Raw genomic sequence first — 22,114 nt, 5'->3', positions numbered from 1 at the left:
TTGGCGGTTATTTTTGTGATGATTTTTGATCACTTGTCTAGATACACTGCACCTAGGAAATTGTGTTTTGATTTCCTTAGGCCGACATAAGATTTGAATGTCTATATTAAGACATCTTAGTGAATCATTTGTAAGTGATAGAGAATGAGTTGAAGAGTGATAAGTGTTAAGGTGAAGAGCAGTGTTGAATGTACTTAGAAGGATCTGATCAAGCAAGTATTGTGCTAATCAGAACAGATCAAACCATTGTTGTTGTTTTCTAATCATTACAACAGAATCAAATCCCCTAACCAGGTAAGCTCTAGCAAGCTTCATTGTACAAATCCTCTAACAAAGTGATCCATTAGTTTGGATTCTCAAATCCTTCATCGAGGTTACTCCTAATAGGGTAGTACTCTTAACTGGGTATAAGCTTCTAATCAAGCTTTGGGATCTCTAACAAGATTCACTCCTAGCATAGCACTTTGTAAGAAATTAACCGGTCAGTTATCTATTGCTGCAAATAGTTAACTTGTGAGTTCCATCTCACCGTGGTTTTTACCTATTTGGGTTTTCCACGTATAAACACTTGTGTTATGGTGGATGCTTTACTTTTTGTGGATGTTGTTATATCATTTTGGATAGCATGTATTTTGTTTAAATACCTGGTTAAGTTCATCTACCAGTTAGTGTTTGAAGTAGTGTTTTATTTGGTGTCACTGATTCACCCCCCCCCCCTCTCAGTGCTTTTCAAGTCCATCAGCATTCCTCTCATATTACACAGTGTGTTGTAGCTTTGGCAAGGTCTCTACAGACAAAGGTTAAGATCATTGTGCCTTTCTGATTCACATCTTGAATGTGTCTTGATAGTGTTTAGCATCACTGATCATGGTTGCATTATTGACTGTGATGCTTTTCTCCTTTATATTACTAAGCTTTTTTGTATCTTTGAAAGGCTTTGACAATGTCTTTTCTCACTATTATATAACAAATTCTTTTTGTTATATTTATTGTTCTAATGCCATACCTCCTTGATATCATGTTCTCTATGTTTTAACATTTTCACTGCTCTTTGTTGTAGCCTATCATTAGTCTACTCATTAAGGATTTAGATTCCATTACAGCCTGAGCTACTTCTATGTGGAGGTATTGAAGGTGATGTAGAGGTATGGTTCAAACAACTTGAAAATGTTCCAAGTTACTCACTTGCTCAACCAAGCAACAAACCCTCATTTTTAAGAATTCACTCCAACCAAGACTCACACCTTTAAGAGCATAAATTCAACATCTCATCTCACCTATTTCCATCCCCATAACCCCACAATGGGACATTGTGCAAAGTTATCAATATTTGGTTTCAAACCCCACAGGCAAAAATGCTCAAAATGGCTCAAATTTCTCACAACCCCTCCAAATGGTTTGATAGGCCTACCAAGGCTCAACCCAGGTTCAATAGGTTCCTACAAACTCAAATGATTCCCAACAACCCTCTGATTTGGTTGTTCAAGTCCCATAAGTCACAAAGTGCAAATTGGCTCCTTAGACCTATTAGCCTTCAAAACTCACTTTTTGGCTTCCCACCCAAAAACTCCAAAGGACAGACCAATATTGTTTGATTTTATTTAACACCAACCTAGGGCAGCACTTTCTACCAAAGGACAAGTTCTATAACCTCTTGCAAGTACCATTACTAATGAACCCTCATCTATGGCTAGAAGGGCTAATTTAAGCACTTAACAAAGGAACTACCCTCAAAACCTACAATTTATCAATGGAAGAAATTGGAAAACCTTGGGGTACCCAAATAATCACCAAATACCAATTTATAGCTTCTGGTTTGCATTAAAACTAAAGTTATGGGGACTGTTCATGAATTCTATTCAATTTCCACAACCAGTCACATAGAGATGCCTGGCCAAATTTAATAAAATATCACCCAAAATGAATCCTTTTGATCTGAAACCTTTTGGATATTAAAATTAACTCCCAAATCCTCCATTTCACCAAATTTTAGAATTTTTCCATGGTGGATTTGGAAGAAATGGGAAATTGAAGTTGAAGCCCTAGGAAAGGGCACTTTTCCGAGCTGTTTGGATCTGTTACAACTTTTCTCCCTCAATAATCCACCTCCAGAACTTTGTCTAGATTCAAAAGAAAGGTATTTCACCCCTCTAACTCCCCATGAAATAATTTGTCAGTTTGGAGGTCGTGAAATTCTGTACCAATCAAAAGAACAGCAAATTTTCTGGAAAATACAGTTTTTTTTATTGATTTCAAATAACAAGTTTTACAAATTTTGACCACAACAACCCTCACATGAGTTTGTTATGGAATTTTATAGTTTTAAAAACATTTTAAAACTTATTTTATATTTTTATGAACATTAAACAACTTTTTGAAAAGTTGCTTTACAAATTGACAACTTTGTCAATTTTTGACAATTTTTGACAATTTTGGCATTTTGCCATTCAAACTAATTTTATCATCAACATAGGTACCTAAACACATTGAAATGGATATAAATAGACCAAAAAAATCTTGGCTCCCTAAATCTACTCATCCTAAGTCCCTTTGACCATAGTTGACCAGAGGGTTTATAATGCACCGTAGGCCACTAGGCCTTACAAAATGGACAATTAGGACCTTATTACAAAACAAAACATTAACAAAGGATTATTTGATCCTTCCCAACACCTTGCTATCAAAAAAATTAATTTTTCAATAAATAAATTATGAAATTGAGGCTTGTGCCCTTGCACCAGAAAATCTATGTGTTGTTTTGTGTGCCCTAACACATGTTTCTTTGTGATCTCATGACTATCATTATCTCACTTATTCTTATGCTGCAACATTATTGTTTACAATTGTATGTGCACTCTTTGCAAGGATATGACTTTATATCACATACAAACCTGTATCTTTTCATTTGGTGTTTAATGCTCACTGTCAAAACAATAGTAAGATCATTGGATTTTCTGACATTAACTTTCACTATTTACTGCTATTTCTTCAATATGAATGCAAAAAATATCTTTCGGTTGTCATTAGACTGTGACCTCTTATGTAAAATCAGACACTATCTTTATTGTCCTTGAGATGCTATAGACTCTTCACTTACTCATTATTCTCATATTGTACATTGGTTGTAATCTTTGCTCATGAAGGACTGTATTTTTCTCTTCATGACTGCACTTTGATCTATCACTACTGACAATGTATGTGATGAAATATACTAATAATCATTATTGTTGTCATTGCTATGATCACTTGTTATTGTCACTGGTCACTCTTAGAATGATGATGCAGGAGCATCCCCAGTTCTTGGCAATCTTGCATCAAACAAAAATATTTCTTTCTGTTTGTTTTTGGTTTTGCAGTTTCAGCATTTCTTTCTATATTTTCTTGCATTGGCTCACCAGATCTTGTGGAGATAGATTTTGCTTGAGGATATGATCATCTTCCTTATTCCTAAACTGGGGAGCATTTGGATCATTTTCTGGCAAGTTATCAATTCTAGATTTTGAAACAGTTTTCTGGCACTGGAACCACTTGGACCTATTTGCATTGGTGAGTCTTTTGGATCCTTTATGTAGCTTGTGAAGCCCGGTTCGTTGATTCTGATGTTCCTTGACATGTCATCGACCTTCCCTTTGATCCGCACTTCACCCTTTGGATTTTTTGGAGGAATCTCTTGAGTAGAGACCAACTTGATGGTTTTACACGTTTGGTATTGTTCTTCGGCATTTAATCCCTTTTGGCTTATCGGATCCCCTTGGATCGTATAAATCATTGTAATTGAGAATTAGAAATCAAGTTCGATAAAACATAGGGATAGATCTTAAGACTTAGAGGTCCGGAGTTGACCAATTATGTAATTGGACATGTATGTAATAGCTCAATGAGCCAAATCTTGTAATCTAGATGTTACCGGCTATCTGTAATCAGTTTTCATGATCTAATTCATTCAGTTCTGCATTACCTCCATCATATCCTCTTGTTTACGTTGTGTTTACTTGTTGCCTAGTCCAGTTTGATCTCTTTGAGGTCCATCCTAACCAGTAACTGCACCAAATGGTATCAGAGCCAGAATTCATTGTGAAGGTTGCGGTGTCCTAAGAATGTTGTTGTGGGGTGGCGGATTGCGGATCTGACCTGCTCTTGCAGAGGACTGGCGTGACGATGGTGCGAAGAGGAAATAGGAATGGTGGAGTGCATGGAAATGCAGACCCTATTGTGATGGAAATGTTGTGAGGAATTCCAACCCGGTTGGAAGCCATTAAGACAGCCTAGAGAAGAGGCCAACCTATTGAAGATGAGAGTGAAGATGAAGAAGAAGCACCAGTAGAACGAGTACCAAACCCATCGACGATCGATCCAGATGAAGAGAGGTTTCTGAGGGTTTTAAGTAAGGTGAACACTAAACCACATTTTACCCCACCAGAGTATGATGGAAAGTTGGATTCGGATGAATTAATGGATTGGATCTTGGAGATGGAGAATTTTATTTTTTTTCTGATAGCACCACAAAGGAAAGGAAGGTAAAATATGTATGTACCTTGTTGAAAGCTCATGCATCTCTTTGGTGGGAACATTTGCAGGTAGATAGACAGAGAAGAGGCAAAGAGAAGATCAAATCATGGGAGCGAATGGTTGCTAAGTTGAAATCGAAGTTTATGCCAGTTGATTATCAAGTAAACATGTTCCGGAAGTTGCAGAACTTGAAGCAGAAAGAATCTAGTGTGAAGGAGTATACCGAAGCATTCTACAAGTTGAATATCAGATCCAAACATGTTGATGATGAAATTGAACAAGTTGCAAGATATTTGAATGGATTGTGGATGTCTATACAGGATGAACTCAGTTTGATCAAGTTGCAGAGTGTTGAAGAAACTTAACAATATGCTCTAAAAGTTGAAGAGAAGTTGAACAAAAGACTTGAGAAAAGACAAAGAGGTAGAGGTGGAAGGTTTTCCGGAGGAAGATTTCAAGGTGGAAGAGGATATACTAGAGTAAGAGGAACCTGTATAGATCAGAACAAGGACAAGGAAGTAAGAAAAGAAGGTAATTCATACTAAAAGGATGACAGACATTTCTACCAAAGGAGAGAACCTGATGGTTACCGGAATGAGGGTTTTGGAAAATATGATAGAAGAGAGAATAAGAGAGTGTTTAGAGATACCTTATTTAAGTGTGGAGGAGAAAGACATCGTTCTTTTGAATGTAATAAGATAGAGAACACTAGGATAACAACCTTGGTGGAAGAAAGCCCCACTGGATCATCTAACAAACCAGAAGATAGAGAATTGTTGATGATGAGAAGAGCCCTATGTCATACCGGAGAAGATGAAGAGCCTTTGCAGAGGAGGAATCTATTCAAGACCAGATGTAAGGTATCTGGTAAGTGTTGCAAAATAGTTATTGATAGTGGTAGTTCAGATAATCTTGTTTTAGAGGAAATGGTGACTAAATTGAAGTTGGAAAGATTGAAACACCCTAAGCCTTATCAGATAGCATGGATTCGGGATTATCATAAGTTGTTAGTAAGGGAGAAATGTTTGGTAAAATTGAAAATTAGGAAATATTATGATTAAGTTTTGTGTGATATTATGCCTATGGATATTTGCCACCTTTTGTTGGGTAGACCTTGGCACTTTGATAGACAGGCAATACATGATGGGAGAAAGAACATATACACTATTGTAGCGAATGGGATGAAATAGACCTTGTTACCCTTGGAGGAGCCTTTGAAGAGTGAAGTTTGTACAAATGCCAGAATCTATTTGGTGGATGGAAGGAAATTTCTAGATGGGATGAGACATGAGAATGTGTGATTTGCCTTAGTTCCTAAGAAAAATAAGAATCGAGAGCATGAAGAAGAATGACCGAAAGCGATAAAGGATTTGTTGACAGAGTAGTAAGATATCATTTTAGATAACGTGCCTGATGGATTACCACATGTGAGAGGTATCAGTCACTGCATGGACCTGATTCTCAGAGCTAGTTTTCCTAACAAAGATGCACATCAAATGACACTGGCAAAGAATGAAGAGTTGAACAGACAAGTGTGGGAATTGTTGAAGAAAGGTTTGATCAGAGAAAGTTTGAGTCCTTGTGTGGTACCAGCAGTGTTAGCACCTAAGAAGAATGGATAATGGAGGATGTGTATCGATTCCAGAGCAATAAACAAGATCACAGTGAAGTACTGATTTCCTTTGCCTAGGATGGATGACATAATGGACTCTTTGAGTGGAGCCAAATACTACAAAAAGATAGACCTGAAGAGTAGATATCATCATATTAGAATTAGAGAAGGAGATGAGTGGAAATCAGCATTCAAGACAAACAAAGTATTGTATGAATGGTCGGTGATGTTTTTTGGGTTGACTAATGCACCAAGTACTTTCATGAAGTTGATGAATGAGGTATTGAAGAAATTCTTGGGTAAGTTTGTTATTATATACTTGGATGACATTTTTATTTTCAATAAGACAAAAGAGGAGCATTTGTTGTATTTAAGACAAGTTTTGCAGAGGTTGAGAGAAGACAAGTTGTTGATAAACCTTAAGAAGTGTACTTTCATGAAGGAAGAGTTAGTGTATTTGGGATTTGTGATATTTGCAAATGGATTGAACATAGACCCTGAGAAAATGAAAGCAATTGTTGAATGGCCTACACCAGAAATCATTGGAGAGGTGAGATCATTTCATGGATTGGCTAGTTTCTACAGGAAGTTTATCAGAAATTTCAATTCAGTTTGTAGTCCTATGACTGAGACAATGAGACAAGATAGGAAAGAATTCAAGTGGACCACCGGAGGAAATAAAAGTTTTGAATTGTTGAAGCAGAAGATCATTGAGCAACCTATGTTAGCTTTACCATATTTTAATAAAGTATTTCAAGTGGACTGTGATGCAAGTGGGAATGCAATTGGAGCAGTATTGAGTCAAGAAGGGAGAGTAGTAGCTTATTTCAGTGATAAATTGAATTATGACGGGAGGGGCTATTCAGTGTATGATCAAGAATTTTATGCCATAGTTCAAGCCTTGAAGAAGTGGAGACATTACATGTTGCCTAAGGAATTTGTGTTGTATACCGTTCATCAAACCTTGCAGTATTTGAGCAGTCAAAGTAAGTTGAATCAGAGACATAAGATGGGTAGAATTTTTACAGAGTTACACCTTTGTGTTGAAGCATAGGAGTGGGAAGTCAAACAAATTTGTTGATGCATTAAGTGGAAGGAGGAACGTGTTGACAGAGATGAGAGTGACACTATTAGGATTTGAAGCATTGAAGACCTTGTATGATGGTGACCCATATTTTGCAAAACCTTGCAAAGCATGTAGAGAACCGATTATGGTAGAAAGAATCAAGTGGTTGGATTACTTCATTCAAGATGGGATGTTATTCAGAGGAGTTTAGTTGTGTATACCTAAGAGTTCTATGAGAGAGAATTTGATAAAGTAAAAGCATATTGGAGGATTAGCCAGACACTCTGGTGTTGATAAAACAATAACATTGGTGAGTGAGCATTAGTTTTGGCCTCAAATTCATAAGGATGTTAGTAAATTTGTGTAGAGTTGTAGAGTTTGTCAAGTTGCAAAAGGTAGCAGTCAGAATGTGGGATTGTATAAACCTTTGACAGTATTGGAGAGACCTTGGGAAGATATAAGCATGGATTTTAAACTTGGATTGCCTAAAACACAGAGAGGGACTGATTCTATATTTGTGGTGGTGGATAGATTCTCAAAGATGACTCATTTCATACCTTGTAATAATACATCAGATGTAGTACATGTAGTTGACTTATTTTTCAAGGAGGTAGTGAGATTGCATGGATTACCTAGAATCATGGTTTCAAACAAACATTAAGTTTGCTAGTTATTTTTGGAAAACACTTCGGAAGAAGATGAAGACAGATTTAAAATTCAGTTCTACTTTTCACCCACAGACTAATGAATAGACAGAAGTAGTAAACAGGAGCTTGGGAAATTTGTTGAGATGTTTAGTTGCAGAGAAAACTGGAAGTTGGGATTCGATTCTTGCACAAGCAGAGTTTGCCTACAATAATTCAGTAAATAGGAGTACCAGAAGAATACCTTTTGAGATTTTTCCCGAAGCACGCCCTAGAGGTATATCAGAATTGAGAGATATCACTAATGAAGATAAGAGGAGTGCAGAAGTAAAAGAGTTTGCAGAACACATGGCAGCCTTACATATTCAGGTTAAACAACATTTGGAGGATATGAACAACAAGTATAAGTAGAAAGCAGATGAGAAAAAGAGACATAAGGAATTTTAAGTTGGCGATGAAGTGATGGTATATCTAAGAAAAGAAAGATTTCCAATTGGAACATACAACAAATTGCAGATGAAGAAGTTTGGACCTTGTGAGATCTTGAGGAAGTTCAGTTCCAGAAATGCATATGAAGTGGAGTTACCAGATATTTTGAGTAATTCACCTATATTTAACATTGCAAATCTGCATTAGTATCATGAATTATAAATCAGTGAAGATAGTATTGCAGGCTTAGAGAAACAGTTTCCCTGGAAGGAACCAGATCAGATTGAAGACATTTTGGACACAAGGATTGGGCGTAGTACCCAGAACAGTCAATACATGGAGTATCTTGTGAAATGGAAGGATAGACCAGTTGAAGACTCATCTTGGATTTCTCGGGCAGAGGTGGACCACCTTGGTTTTCCTCTGACCCTAGCAAAGTGAAGGACTCACTTTTTCAACAACCGCAGATGTCTAATGCAAGAGCATCCCCGGTTCTTGGCAATCTTGCATCAACCAAAAATATTTATTTTTTTGTTTGTTTTTTGTTTTGCAGTTTCAGCATTTCTTTCTATATTTTCTTTCATTGGCTCACTAGATCTTGTGGAGCTAGATTTTGCTTGAGGACATGATCATCTTCCTTATTCCTAAACCGTGGAGCATTTGGACCATTTTCCTACAACTTATCAATTCCGGATTTCGAGATAGTTTTCTGACACCATAACCACTTGGACCTATTTTCATTGGTGAGTCTACTAGATCATTTTTGTAGCTTGCAGAGCCCAGTTCATTGATTCCAATGTTCCTTGGAGTGTGGATGACCTTCCCTTTGATCCACACTTCACCCTTTGGATTTTTTGGAAGAATCTCTTTGGAGGAGGTCAGCTTGTTGGTTTTACACGTTTGATCTTGTTCTTCGGCTTTTGGTCCCTTTTGGCCAACCGGATCCCCTTGGATTGTATAAATTATTATAATTGAGCATTATAAATCAAGTCTAATAGAACATAGGGATAGATATTAGCACTTAAAGGTCTGGAGTTGACCAATTCTGTAATTGGACATGTATGTAATAGGTCAGTGAGCCAAATCTTGTAATTTGGATGTTATCAGTTATCTGTAATCAGTTTTCATGATCTAATTCATTCAATTATACATTACCTCCATCATATCCTCTTGTTTTCATTGTGTTTACTCTTGTTGCCCAGTCCGGATTGATCTCTTTAAGGTCCCTCCTAACCGGTGACTGCACCAAATGAGAATACCTTCTTGTGAAATATTGAAAATAACATATAATGTTCTTCATCTTTTGAGTGCTACTATGAACCATTGTGCTCATTGCCTATCGTACATGCTTATGTTACTATCATCTAAGGCACTCATACCTTCTTGATGACAACTATGTATCTTTTCTTTCCCATTTATTATGATGATCCTTGTAAATGAGTGTTTCTTACTCTTGACAGTAGGTTGGTAATGATAGTTAGTGTTTATGATGAAAATAGAAACAACAATATTGAAAGACTAAATAGATTCAACCACAAAAACCCTAGCCTAACAGCAACAAAGATCCACCATAACATATGAAGATTACCTAAGGCAATGCAAATCAAATGAAATCACAAATATTATACCATCACATGTCCAATAGGGTTTGGATCTCCATTCTTCCTATCTCCATTGATCTTGCTTGATATATTTTATCTCAGATTTTATGTGTGTACAATAGCTCAACAAAGAACGGAAATGTGGCTGCAAGTAGGCTTGATTGCATATGAAAGTTCAAATGCTAGAATGATTGAGAAGGATTGATAATGAAGGAAGCATATCCTTATATAGAAGACATTATAAAAAATGGAGGGATAAGATTGAGAGGTGTAAAAGATAAAATCGTCGGCTAGGATTAGAGGGTAGGTAAAAGAAATAAGAAAATAATGAGAGGGTAGGTAGTGTAGGAATTAAGAGATGAATGAAATGTGTCATGGGTAGAAAAGGCTAATGAATTCATTAAATAAATAAAAATTTATTTAATTAATAGAGGAAGTGGGATAATTAAATAAATAAGAGTATTTATTTAATTTAGTAAAAGGATTATTTAAATAAATAAAAGTATTTATTTAAATGAGAAATAAGGCTAGAAGAAGATAAATGAATTAATTAAATAAATGAAGATTTGTTTAGTTAATAGAAGCATTAGGCTTAAATAATTAAACAAATAAAAAAATTGTTTAATTAGACAGGACAATTTTAGGTGTCTACATTTTGCCCCTCTTTGAGACAATGCAGCTTATCGCGTTGTTTCAAAGAAGATAATATGAACTGATACAAAGCTGCCCCAAGATGGGAATGATATTCCCCCTCAAGAGATTTGATGAAAATGTCTGAAAAGATCACAGACAATCTCTAGATAAGAAAGAAAGGATAGAATGGACTGACCAGATAGGATAGAGTGACAGAGTCATGGGATAAAGAAGATTGACTCGGGAGACTAGGGATAGGGTAGTCTATAAGATAGACTATGAGGGAAAACATCCTCATTGTCATTCACACACCTAAGAGATCAGAGTGCAGAGAGATCAGAGAGCAGTCAATAGTGATGGCATTGGTGCATAGATTCGATCGCATTCGCCGATTTTAGAGGCCAGCAGATGCAGGAGAGCCGGTGAGTACCGCAAAACCTCCTTGTACATTGTTGCATTAATTGTTGTCATAAATGCATGTTAGGTAGGTTGCAAAATAAATGTCAAGCAAGGTAAAAATGCTAAGGTGCATCTGCGTTGGTGCCAGGCGCGTCTGCGTAGGATAGGCACGTCTACGTAGGATAGGCGTGTCTGCATTGGTGCCAAGCACGTCTACAATTGTAATAGCGTATGTGTCAAATGCGAGTGCGTCTGTGCATTTCAAGCACGTTTATGCAGGACAGATGTGTATGTGCAAAGCAGAGGCACGTTTGCGTCTTCAAGGACAAATCGGCAATTCTATGATAAACATACATTATCGATTGGATAAGCTGTTGAGAGGATACACTCAAGCAGGTCCTCTAGGGAAGACTAGGATAGCAGATAGGGCTAGGATTGACAATTCTATGATAGAGCATACATTGCCAATCAGGAAACCACTCAAGAGGATTCACTCAAGCAGAGGCCCTAGGATAGGATAGAGCAAGGCACTTTGTGATGAACAGGGAGTACCATAGAAATTGACAATTTTGTGATAGAACATACATTGTCAATTGGATTAGGTTGAAATTGACAATTTTGTGATGGAACATATGTTGTGAATTGGATAAGCTACTCAAGAGGATACACTCAAGTAGGTTCCCTAAAGATAGGATAAAAGTAGCACTTTATGATGAACAAGGAATACTACTAAGATAGAAAGCAGCACTTTGTGATGAATAGGGAGTACCACTAGGATAGAAAGCAGCACTTTGTGATGAACAGGGAGTACCACTAAGATAAAAAGAAGCACTTTGTGATGAACGGGGAATGCCAATAGGATTGACACAGTTGATTTGCTTGACTGCAGGAGGACCTACCTATGCTGGATTCACGGGAGAGATTCCCTTCGACTCAGAGTTTACGACTAGAGCTGACATTCAATGATAGAGCAGCAGTTGAGGCCATGGGATTGTGATATATTATGTATGTGCCTAAGTTTCAAGCGAACATGGGATTGCTGACTGTATTAGCTGAGAAATGGCACTTAGAGACATGCATGTTTCATTTGTCGACGGGTGAGATGGCAGTCACCTTAGAGGATGTGTACAAGATACTGAGGATACCGATCGATGGGGAGTTGGTTCCTTACAATCGAGAGGGAGATAGGGATGCACTGAGATGAGTGTTTCAGGATCCAAGACTGGAGATGAGGGTTGGAAATGTAGCTTGGGATACCATGACAGCGACAGGAGTGATCAGTGGGTTCCTCTGTCCAGACAGGACGACATGAGGGTTGGTTGTGGGATGGGGGAGGACTTTGGAGACATTGGTGACAGAGCATAATAGGTTTGCATGGGGCTCGTGTCTGCTGGCACACTTGTACTATGAGCTACATCAGTTTGTGTATCATGGATCAGCAGGATTGGGGTGCGGAGTGACATTATTGCAGGTATGGGAATATGAGCATCTATCGGTTACACGGCCGATACACTTTAGAGGCAGGGGACATGGACATAGTTTTGTACACCTATATGATGTGATTACATCACGGCCACAGATTGGGAGACTAGAGTATTAGTGTCGGGTGATTGACGAGATAGATAGTGTGGTATGGAGGTCATACTGGGACTATGAGGAGTGGGAGGATGACGCAGTGGAGCTGTCGTATGTATTTAGGAGCAGGTATCTGATAGGGAGGACACCATATGTGATTGAGAGGAAGTTGATAGATAGGGTGTGTAGGCAGTTTGGAAGGATACAGCGGATGCCACGGGGTTCAGGGATGTATGCACGGACAGTGAGGGATCATGTGCATTTCGGGCCATTGCTTTCTTATGATGAGGCTATGACACAAATGGTACAGATGGTTCCCATGCCTTGGGATATATGGGCAGATGTAGAGGATGTAGGAATGGATGCAAAGTAGACTGCATATTGGGTAGAGCATTTATTTCCATGGCTGACGAATCCAAGGGAGCCGATAGAGGGAGATTGTGGAGGGGATGGAGATGATAGTGAGGATGGTGGAGATAGAGGCCGATGGCGGAGGCGGGGCGTAGTGGCAGAGAGGAGAGTGGCTCGGAGGAGAGAGGGTAGAGAGGAGAGACAGGCTCATGTAGTGAGGGATAGAGGTGGATTGTTGTTACAAGTGTTAGCAGCATAGGTTCCCAGACAGGTATAGGATCTTAGACAGGTACAGGGATGGGGACATGGATAGGAGCAGCCACAGGGATAGGGTGAGGGTGGAGAGGAGAATGATGAGCTACTATCCTTGAGGGAGATATGCTAGGGACAGGAAGATGAGATCCAAGATCTGGAGAGGGAGGCAGCTAGGCTTAGGAGACAGCTGAGGAACACTGAGCGAGAGAGGGATTGGGCTATTCAGCACTATGCAAAGGCTAAGATAGCATTGAGGGTAGGGAGATAGGAAGCATAGGACACAGGGGTCGGATACACTTATGTTCTACGGGCAGGGGAGGAGATAGGCTACTAGAGAGACCTATACCATGGAGCGGTGCCACCAGATCAGTGGGCTAGGAGCTTCCAAAGACCATCACGGACAGCGACAACCTCTGAAGGGAGAGACAGGAGACAGGCATCTAGCGGTGGGGTCATGGGTCCTCCACCACCACCAGATAGGGGGGGCGGGAGAGATGATTCTGAGGTGGGTCCTTCCAGAGCTCAGACTCCGTTGAGGCCAGCTGGCTCCAAGGGAGGGAGTTCATCATATCCTTAGAGGGCTCCCTATGTATCAGTGTGTGTACCATTTTTGTATGATGATGTAGACACCTTCAGGTGATTTTGTAGCCATATGTATTTTGACATCATTGTATCATGACACTTATGATTTTTGATATATAAATGAGATGATTCATCTTTGTGACAGCTATATGCATGTGTACCTATGTGATGTATGTTTCTATGTGATGCCTATGATATGGATGCAAATATGTACATGAGGAAATGCAATATTTTTTTTGTTCTTTTAGGTTTTAATATGTTTTGCATGATGCAAATGTGAATGTATGAAATGCAGATGAATATGATAATGCAAATAACTATTTACATGATGAGAATGTAAAATGTGCTAACATGTGTTGTGTGCAAGATGTGATGCAATTGTGATATCTATATGTATGTATGAAACACTAATATGTGGTAATGTAGGTGCAACTACATGAAATGCAAATATTTTTGGTGTGTCTTTATACTCAGTCATGTCATAGCAGGCTACACGGCCTCAGGAAGCACGATGGAGGTCAATCAAGAAAGGGGGATGGAAGATAGAAGATATGAAAGTGAAAGAGCTTCTTGTGCATTATCACCATTGAGCTTTGTAGACGTATAAAAATGACCATATTCCTAAATGAATATTTTATGTTCATTTCTCTATTTAATTAAATCCAATTTGATTAAATTATCCACATTCTTCTATTTAATTAAATAAATTATTCAATTCATTTAAATTAAATTCACTATACCATTTAATAAATAAATCATTTTATTCAATTAAATCCCCCTATCCTCTTTTAATTAAATTCAAATTTAATTAAATAGTTGTCCTAAATTGAATAAATCTAATTTATTTAATTTCTCCAAATACAACCAAATTGAATGAATTAAATTATTTCAATTAAATCCTATTATCCCTCCATCCACTTGCAAAATCTCAAACCCCTTTCTAATCCCTTCTAGAATCTTCTAATCACTTCTAATTAACCTAACCCTCCTCTAAACTTTGTCACATCCCTAAGAAAAGGTAAGTCACTTCTCAAATGGCTCAAAGTCTTTGATAACCATTAAAGGTTTTCAACCTTCAACCACCAAAACCCTTAAAGTCTTTGAAAACCATTGAAGGCTTCCAACCTTCAACCACTTAATTCCCAAAGTCTCCAATAACCATTAATGGTTAATTCAAACCCTCCCACATGGTTAAAACATTTGTTTTGACTCAACCTCTATCCAACCCAAGGGTCTCATCAGGCCATTAATGCTTTGACCATGATTATCTCTTAATCATTTGCACAAAGGTTTATCCTTGGATTAACTCTTAATCCAGTGGGTAAGCCTAACTTAGACTTGACCCTTATCCTTTAGATAACCATGAGGTCTTCTCAAGCCTTTAATGCCTCCAACCTCTTCTTTCAACCCAACCTTATGTTGACACTTGTCACCATTTCATTGGTTCCAATTGTGCACATGGATCCCCAACTTTCAAACTTGACCCTTGATTAAGCATTTCAATCTTGACCATCCATTGCCCTGTTTATGCTATAAATAGAGCTCTCATTCCTCCATTCTTAACAATCATCTTTCAAATTTGAAGCATCATACTTATGCTCAAATTCTTTCAAGCTTTCATTTCATATATGCTCATCATTTAGCCTCTTTTAGATCAGGAATTAGACTAATATGCATGTTTAGAATAATTTCTTTATCATTTTAGCTCAATCATAGACTAAATATAGTATGCTAGGATAGTATTCATACTAATCTTGTCATCTTATCATTTAGTTTATTGCATTTCTAAGATCATACATAGCTTAACACATCTCATCCTAAAAACTATCAGTGCATCCCTCGTTCTTACATTTGCCATCCCTGAACCATTTTGCTCAGTGATCTGAGAGCAAAAACCTTGGTTTGAGGGACATTGTGAGATAGAGAACCATGGGACCCTCCTTGGGAAGCTGAGTAACACTACGTTACTCCATAGCTTGCATCAAGAAGTCCTGTGTGTGTGTGTGGACTAGTATTTAACGATATTTTCACATATTGAGTTTTATCAGCCCACTTTTCCCACATACATTTCTGGCGCCCACCATGGGGCCCGACCCCAAATAACAAATCGGTTTTTGAAAATAATCATTTTTGCAAGCACGCGAGAAAATTGAAGTAGCGCTTTCAGTTCACTATTTAGCGCATCCAATCCACAGAGTAGCGCATCCAACTCCCTATTTAGCGCGTGTGGTCTGAATATTAGCGCGTGAAGACATTCTATTAGCGCATGACTCCTTCTAACACTTTCCTGTAGGTCTCGACATGGACGAATCACAGAGCAGCACATTCAACAACCAGAATAGCGCATACGATCCCCAGTTCAGCGCTTATAACCCATAATACAGCGCGCGCAACCCAAACATTAGCGCATCATATTTGAAATTACCGGCAGCGTCGAAAAAACACAGAATAGCGCTTCCAGAACCCACAGTAGCACATCCAGAGAACAGAGTAGCGCATTTAGCATAAATTTTAGCGCATAGATCATATACTGTAGCGCATACAGTTTGTTCTGTAGCGCATCACAGTCAGAGAAAAAAAAAAAAAATTATTGTAACCGAACTGGAATATTAGACTTGTGGAAGTCCCCCAAATTCGCTAACAATTTTTCTTTTTTTTTGGTTTGCTTGCAGGACTCTGATAATTTCTTGCAGGTGGAATGGATGCTTTTCTTTTGTAATCGATTTCTTTTGTTGACCAACACATCAAAAATTTTGCTTTATTGACAAAATTCCTTTCATAGATCAGCAAATCATTGCTTTGACAGGATAAAAATGAACATCATGTTTTGTGGAGCAACATCTCCACATACATTTTAGCAAAATCATTGATTTGAAAGACTAAAACAAAATTGATTGCTTTGTCTTGAAAGTGGTAGGAATATGCTCTCCCCTTAACTGGGTGATCAAAAATCCAGACCATTCTTACAGCTTTATTTCATTCAAGCAATAAATCCTTTAGCAGGCCTGCCTTCCCGAGGAGTTGCAATCAACTCTTAAAGCCGTTTATGGCCGGTGTGAAGGGAACGACCTAAGTGGGGAACGGCTTTGACGTCAAGAATTCCAACCCACTATAATCAAATGTGGAAAGTGACGAAAGTCCTTTTCAACAGTTGCGCGTAGTGATTAGCCTTCCCCCAGTATCCTTGAGATACGTAAAGCCTTTGTTCTAAAGGTTGGGAAGCCTCCTGAGGGAGTTTATCACTAACGACCGAACGGGAAACCTGATTACGAACCATAGAATTAGAAACTTTGAACTGAGTTAGTAACCAAACATTTGTAACATCATAGTGCAAGGGTGGGGAAGAATCCACCCCCAAGATTACTCACCATATATCTCCCAAGATAACTACTCAACTGTGAAGCAATTCACTTTGGGTAAACTTCTGGCAAAAGGCAAAAAAATGGGCGCCCCCTAGGGGGTGACACGACTGTTTGAGCTGACGGAGTATCGAGACTAGTGGGCTATGATGCTATTTATGACCCTTGAATAAAGAATCTTTCTGAAATGTATTACTTGTATCCAAACCTGTTAAAACATTGGAGATTTGAACACATCCTCGCAAAACATACACTTTTTGTTAGATTAGGCAAAATGGTTGTACTTTTTGTGTCATGCTTGCATTTATTACTTCAGAAAATCATCCATCGCACTTGAAAAATTCTCAACAAAAACCAAAAATCTCAAGAAAACACCCAAACAGAAAAATCAGGGCAGTCTGGCGCATAAGAACATCATCTTAGCGCGTGGAAGACTTTTGCTAGCGCATCCAAAACTCAAATTAGTGCGTGGAGTTAAAACAGTAGCGTTTTATCATTAGGCAAACCAGTATACAATCCTTTAGTGCATCCACAACACAGTCTAGTGCGTCGCAGCAACCTATTAGCGCGTGGGAACCAAGGATTAGCGCATAAAATAAAACAGTTAGCACTTCACAGGCCCAGTGTAGCGCATAACTTTTTCAAAAAAAATTCAATAACCATTTTCAACAGTCCTACTTTTAGCGCGTGGCAGCAACGGCTTAGCGTGTGGCATACATATATTAGCTCATTCACTCAAACAATTAGCGTGTATCAGGCCCAGTGTAGCGCGTAGCTTTTCCAAACAAAATCCACAACAAATTTCAACAGTCCTAACTTTAGCGCGTGGAAGAAACAGCTTAGCGCGTAGAAACCATATTTTAGCACATATACTCCAACAATTAGCGCGTATAAAGCCCAGTCTAGCGCGTAGATTTTTCACCAGTTAAACAAAAAATTTCCAAAATCCAAACTTTAGCGCATATCTAGGGGTAGATTAGCGCGTGTGCTTATTCCTTTAGCGCATCAGGTAAAATCAGTAGCGCATGTAAACTCTGTTTTAGCATGTGATCCAAGGCTGAAAAACAGAGAGTCCAAAACTGAAAAAATTTTGAAAATTTTAAAAACATTTTAGAAGACTTTTTCATCAAAAATCATCTTTTATCAAACCAGAGTGACAAAAACAAACTATTAAAAACTTTTCTCAAGCTAAATTTGTGTTAAACAAGTTGTCCAAATCCTAAACAAATCGCACAATAGAGGATGTCTCTCCTATCATAATCCGGAAAATTTTCATCATCAGTGTCATCAAAATCCTTTACCATCTTATGGATTTCTATCTCAAAACACTTGTTTAAAATTCTCAAATCGTCAAATCTAGTTTTCAGATCGGGAAGCTTTTATCCATATCATTTGACACACTTTATCGTGAAGGGGCAGCCTTCACTCTGATAAAGTAAGATTTGAAATTTCCAAAAAAAAAATCAACTGAATCCAAACCAAACAAAGGAAATCATTGATCACTCTTGCATGACTAATCCCCTTATTCTGAGAAGAAAGAACCTCTATCGTAACATCACGTTAAAGAAACGACAACCTAGTTTTTCCAAATTCATCAAGCGAAATAAGTTTTTATACATCAATCGTCAACTCTTCAAATCTCATCGGGTATTCCTTCATCACGTCAAACATTATATCCAAAACAAATCTAGCAAATTTGACAAAGAACCCTTGAAGACAAGAGCATACTGTCAAAAGTCTGCTTTTAATCAAACCATAAACCGCGGTGGAAAAATCAATCCAGCATTCTTGCCCAATGAGTGCATCACATATAACACATCTCGACCAGAACCACCAATGCCCGAGCAACACATCGAGGAGGCTTTTGTCCCTTTCATCACTGAAAGCTTCTACTAAAATGTCTGTTACTCGCTCTCAAAGTAACTGTGTGGGGGAAAAAGCGAAACTAGGTTAACATGCCCTAATCCTACCACTTGACACACATTACGGAATACGAAAGAGCCTAGAGATATCGCACAATTGGCTACTTCTTTTGGTGAAAGAGAGAGCCACGGGATATCTATTAGGATTTCTATTCCCTTGTTGAAATTGTAAGATTAAGTAATGCAAGTCCAAACCCTAATCCCAAAATGCAAGTATGAACCGATAACAAGATTGCAGAATTGAGATTAAACAATGAACAGCTGTAAATGTAAGGATAAAATAAGAATGCAGATATGTACTTGGAGTCAAAATCGGACTGAAAATGTTCGGGATGGGGGCGCGGGCGCCACTGTCCTGAAAACTACACCGGAAACCACTGTTCTGCACTCTGAAACACTGTCTGAAAACTGTCTGCAAACTGTCTGTCCGGAGGACCAGGGCGCCCAGTGCCTCTGTCCTGGCAGGACCAGGGCGCCCAGCGCCCCTGTCCCAGTCTTTTGCTCTGCAACTTCACACAGAGTGCTGTCTCGACCTTCTCTCTCTGGATCTGTATCCCGCGGCGTCGTCCGAATCCTGAAACCTGCAATAATATCTGAAAAGGGGGAGGGGCGGCTATATAGGGTTTTGCCTTAGTCAAACCCCTGCTTCGGTGATTTCCACCTCCACGAATAGCCAAGTTGTTTTGTAAAATGTATTGTGTGTACAAACCTAGTGTGTGTGCAAGGTCCAAAATGCAAGAAAGCAAACTAGAGCAACCTAGAAAGTAAACCCTAATTGCTTGCAAATGATAATGTAAATGCTCTAAATCAAGATGCAATGTGATCTAAAGCATGAATAAATGATGTATCAAAGCTTATGCAAAGACATGAAAACAATATGAAATCATACCCAACCCTCAAGGGAGGAGTACAAGCCAATCTTCAGTCGGTAATCTCCTATTGTTCTTCAATGTCTTCCAAGCCCTAAGTGGATGAATGAATTTGATAGATGCTTGATAGAAAGATGTTGTAAGATGTTGAAGTCCTCAAAGATCTGCTCTTTCGCTGCATATGAAGTTCCTGGAAAACAAAAATCCATCCCTTCAAATGAGGAAAGAGAGTTTTTATGTATGAAACCCTAGATCGTAAATTCATATTTTGGCCGACCTAGAGATTGAATATCCCGCCAATTTCTTGGGGTTAAGATTTATTTTATGATTGGATCGTGCTCCTAAAATTTCGGGAAAAATGTCCGGGACCATGTGCACCGGGCGCCACGGTCCCGACAACTTTTCACCAAATTTTCAGTGTCGTCGGATATGATGATTTTAGAGAGAATCCCGAAGTTACAGGTGATTTCGAGATGTTTTGACCCCGAAACCAAGCCCCCAAGTTCGGAATAGGACTTAATTAGGGTTTTTGATTAAGTGATGTATTGAAGGAATAAAATGCGAAGGGCGCGCTTTAGTGAAAGGGCCCAACTTTGTGATGTAGAGAATGATGAAATGGGACCTTAGACCTAATTAATTTGATTAATTAAGTGCTTAAGGAGAAATGCAATGCAGAATGCAAAATGCACTAAGGCAAGTGCTAAACTAGGTGTGAAATTGTACCACCCTAGCGAGTGCGTACAATTTACGACGCTACATTTAGCCCCCACTTTAGCGGTCATATGAGTACTACGTGCATATGCAAGCTAAAGTACAAAAAAATAAACATCATTTGAAAAAAGAATATATCCATAAGTTGTCGGACGAAGCCCCCAGCAGTATCTGTAGTACACAGTTAGGAACCGCACCCTACAAAACAAACGTTAGATCACAAAATCACCTAATGCTTACTAGGGAAAGTGATGAAATCTGTAAGTAGCTATATGCCCCCCCTGTTTCGACTTGCTTATTAGAGAGGTGAAACAGGGTAGCATGTTTTACTTGCGACAAATTGTGTAAGAGAGTGTTGATGAGGGGTGTTTGCTAAATAGGCTTCATCATAGCACTTTTTGGAACATCCCGAGAGTAGGAGAAGGAAAATATGATTCCAACGCAACAAACGGCTCGAAAATTGCATCTCCCAAACTCAAGTTATGATAAAATGAATGATAGAGGGAAATTAGGGTTTCAAAAAGCAAAAATAAACAAACAAGAGTATATACCTCGAAAGTGACACTTGTATTCGTCACTTTGTTGATTTCAGGATACTATTTAGTGTAGCGGAGCCCACATAGCCATCATCATGCCTTCACGACGACCGGAGCGTCCTACGAGGATTGAGAGCCTGCCCCAAGCCGTGATCGACGACGAGCCACTGGATGAGGTGAGTTGACTGAACGTTTGACTTTTGATTTTTCGCATGTTTGACTTTTCTGTGATCGTATGCGGGCCTTGAAGGCTGACCGGGGCCCACCCAGGGTGCCATGGTCCCTGAGGGGCGCCCTGGTCCCCCCAGGGCGCCATGGTCCCTGACAGGGGCGCCATGGTCCCTAATAGGGCGCCATGGTCCCCTCAGGGCACCATGGTCCCTGACAGGGCGCCATGGTCCCCATCAGGGTGCCATGGTCCCCAATCAGGGCCTGGTGAGAGGTTACAGGGCTAGCATACGATGTTCGACAGTTTGCGTTTGCGATTTCGATGATCGAGTACTGATTATCGTCATGTTTTTGTTTGCAGGGTCTCCCGTACATGAGAGAGCACACAGCGGGACATATTCTTCGCACTTTGCGAGATCAGATTCCGCGGCTGACTCAGTCAGAGAGAGACACTCTATCTATTGTAGGATTGTGGTACATGATTCTGATGCCGGCCATTCGATTTCATCCTGCGATGCTGATGGCCTTGATGGAGCGATGGGATCCTGACACATGTACTTTTCACCTTCCAATAGGAGAGCTGACGGTCACACTCGAGGATGTGTACCGTATACTTTGTCTTCCTATCAGAGGAGCGACAGTTACATACGTGACCGATCGGTCAGCGGAGGATCATCAGAGAGAGCAGGTGTACTGCATAGGGAGAGTCATGCCAAGCGAGACGAGAGGTCGCATCATGGTCAGCTGGCTCTTACATCCTACAGGGGAGGTACCACTTCTGAGACGCCTTATGATAGCCATCATAGCACTAGCCGTCTGCCCTAATGGGCGAGGGACACACATGCATGGGGGCCTCACATGGTGTATCAGAGTGATGGAGAGACACAGGAGAG

Source organism: Cryptomeria japonica, chromosome 10, assembly GCF_030272615.1.
Source record: "Cryptomeria japonica chromosome 10, Sugi_1.0, whole genome shotgun sequence".
NCBI lineage: Eukaryota > Viridiplantae > Streptophyta > Pinopsida > Cupressales > Cupressaceae > Cryptomeria > Cryptomeria japonica.
Note: the sequence above shows the minus strand (reverse complement) of the source record.